Source organism: Aotus nancymaae, unplaced genomic scaffold (assembly GCF_030222135.1).
Source record: "Aotus nancymaae isolate 86718 unplaced genomic scaffold, 86718_ANA_hifiasm-v0.15.2.pri h1tg000057l, whole genome shotgun sequence".
NCBI lineage: Eukaryota > Metazoa > Chordata > Mammalia > Primates > Aotidae > Aotus > Aotus nancymaae.
The window spans coordinates 69,339,348-69,342,222 of record NW_026988471.1 but is presented as its reverse complement, the minus strand read 5'-3'; the positions used below and the strand labels follow the sequence as shown (position 1 = coordinate 69,342,222).

The 2,875-nt window shown below is 49.4% G+C and overlaps 1 pseudogene; it reads right to left on the bottom strand.

The window, feature by feature from the left end:
• Positions 1-656: 656 nt before the first annotated feature.
• On the bottom strand, positions 657-2,668 carry LOC105733291 (mitochondrial disaggregase-like; annotated as a pseudogene).
• Between the last annotated feature and the right edge of the window lie 207 nt (positions 2,669-2,875).

Here is a 2,875-nt window from a genome sequence, read left to right as displayed (position 1 = left end):
TCCACTATCAGGTATATACCAAGAGAATGAAAACACTCCCTCACAAAAACTTGCACACAAATATTTACAGCAACATTGTATAAGAGAAATGAGAACATACACCCACAAAGAAACTTGTACACAGATGTTTATAGCAGCATTATTCATTATAGCCAAAAGATGGAAGAAACCCGAATGTCCATCAACTGATGAATGGATAAACAAAATGTAGCATACACATACAATGGAATAATAGTCATAAAAAGGATTGAAGTGAGGATACACGCTACAACACACATGAACCTTGTAAACATGCTAAGTGAAAGAAACTAGGCACAAAGCCCACATATTATATAATTCCATTCATATAAAAGTCCAGAATAGAGAAATCTATAGAGGCAGAAAGCATATCAGTGTTTGTTTCAGGCTGGGGTCGGGAGAGAAGACAGGGTGATAGCTAAAGAGTAGCAGGTTTCTTCTGGAAGCAAAGCAATGTTCTAAAACTGCCTGTGATGATGGTTGCACAACTCTGCACATACTAAAGCGCAGTGAATTGTATACTTTAAATGGACAAATGTATGGCATGTTAATTATATCTCAATCAAGCCTTTTTTTTTTTCTACAGCCGAGGGGCCTTTGTTGGATGGTGAGGGTGCATATAGGCAGGTAGGCGGCTGCTAGATGGTGTTGCATACCTCCTCAGTTTGCAGTGGTCCCTGAATGTCCAGTTTGCAAGTCTTGCTGTCCTTGTCTCCAAGGTGCAGCTTGGGGCAGTGCTTTTCAGCCTGGGGTGAGGGCAGTTCTGGGCTCTTGCTTAGCTGCTTGTCTGAGTCCTCCACTGTGGTGTGCAGAGTGCAGCCCCCTGGCAGCAGGTCCTGCTCGTAGGCTGCTGCCAGCTGGTTCACCACATGGCACTGTACCTCATGTTTGATGGAGCAGGCACCATCATGCGCATTGTAGCCATCAACCAGCATGTCTGCCACCTCACGGTCCCAGAGCAGCATTGCATTGTGCCTTTACTTGACTCTTTTGGCCCAGAAGTTTAGCTCCTTGTTGATGAGTTGGATGAGCTCCGAGTGGCAGAAGGGAGGAAGCGAACAACCTCATTGATCCATCCCAGAAACTCATCCCTCTGGAAGTGAGCTTTCAGGATAGGGCAAATCATTCTCCTTGAAGTTCTTTGAGATGGTGATCTTGTCACTTACCTGGACATCCCCCAGGTTTTCAGCAGTACGGTTACAGCTCATCTCCAAAGCTTCCCACCTCAGCTGCAGCGTGTGCTATGTGATCTCGTCACTGGCCACACAGGAGGTCATGATGAAGATGTCTTCCTTGCAATCAACGGTCTTCCCTTTTCCATCTGTCAGCTGGCCCTCATCCAACAGCTGCAGCATGATGGTGAGCACATCTGGATGGGCCTTGTCTACTTCATCAAAGAGCACCACGGCATTGGGGCACTGCATCAACTTCTTAGTCAGCTGGCCACCCTCCTCATGGCTGACGTAGCCTGGGGGGACCCGATAAACTTGGCCACCTAGTGTCGCTCCTGGAACTCAGACATGTCCAGCCTGATGAAGCCCTTTTTAGCATCTTTGTGCATATATTTGGCTGTCTGCTTGACCAGCTCTGTTTTTCCTATTCCAGATGATCCCTAGAAGAGGAAGACCAAGAGGATGTTCTTCCTCATACCAACCATTCTCCTTCCTCCGGATCGCAACACCCACTGTGGCGATAGCACTCTCCTGGCCAGTGATGTGCTCCTTCAGTCGCTGCTCCAGGGGTAAGCGGCACCACTTCTCAGCCTCACGCTTCCGCTGCTTCTCTTGGTACTTGGCTTCAGAAGTGCTCAGAAGCTTTGTCACTTCCCCTTGTTGGGCATAATCCAAGGGTGTGTGTTCCATTTCACCGCTCTGCAGGGGGTTGGCTCCTCCATCAAGCAGCTCCTCAGCAGTGCGGCAGTCATCATCAAGCACAGCATAGTGCAGGGCTGTGCAGTCCTTGAAACTGGTACAGTTGTTCAGCCGGTTGTTGAAGTCATCCTCTCAAGTGACCAGGACTTCCAAAGAATGGATTCCCTGTTCCTTGGCGGTCTTGTAAACACTGCTGAAATCGTCTCCAAGGTTTGGATCAGCCCTGGCAGCACTCAGGACCTATACCAGACTTTTGTTTCGGTTGATGGCTGCCACCATGAGTGCCGTCCAGCCAAGTCTGTGCCTTGCATTAATATCTGCACCTCCTGACAACAGCCTGCTGACTTCTTGCAGATTGTTGGCACGGGCAGCTTCCATCAGGGCTGCTTCCTTGTTGGATGGACTCCTGCTTAGCAATGAACCACCAGCACTGTGGTCAGGGCCCACATGCCCAGTCCGGCCCTGTTGGGGACCCTGTTCCAGCTATCCCGTCCTGGGAGTGTTTCCTCAGGACCAGGAAAGTGTCTCTAAGTGGCAGCTACGAGGCATTTGGTATCAAAGCATCCTCCCTGGTGCCACTCCACATCCAGAGAGCAAGGCTGGCAATGTTCCAGGGCACCTCCCAGTGGCTGCCCTCAGCCACTGTGGCTCCCCAGACCTCCAGTGGTCACATTCCGGCCAGTAGCACCTCCATGGCCCTGGAGCACTGGGGACCTGAGCAGCCAGAGGAGTAGCCATGCCACCAGTGCTTTTCTCCTCAACACCAGGGACCCCATCATCGTGACAGCTGCTTCAATAACCCCCTAAATCAAGCTTTAAAAAAAAAAAATTAAGGTTCCAGGCTGGGCAGGGTGCCTCACACCTTTAATCTGTAATTCCAACGATGGAAGGCCAAGGTAAGCAGATTGTTTGAGCCCAGGAGTTCAAAACCAACCTGAGAAACATAGCAAAACTTCATCTCTATAAAAAATGCAAAATTATCTCAG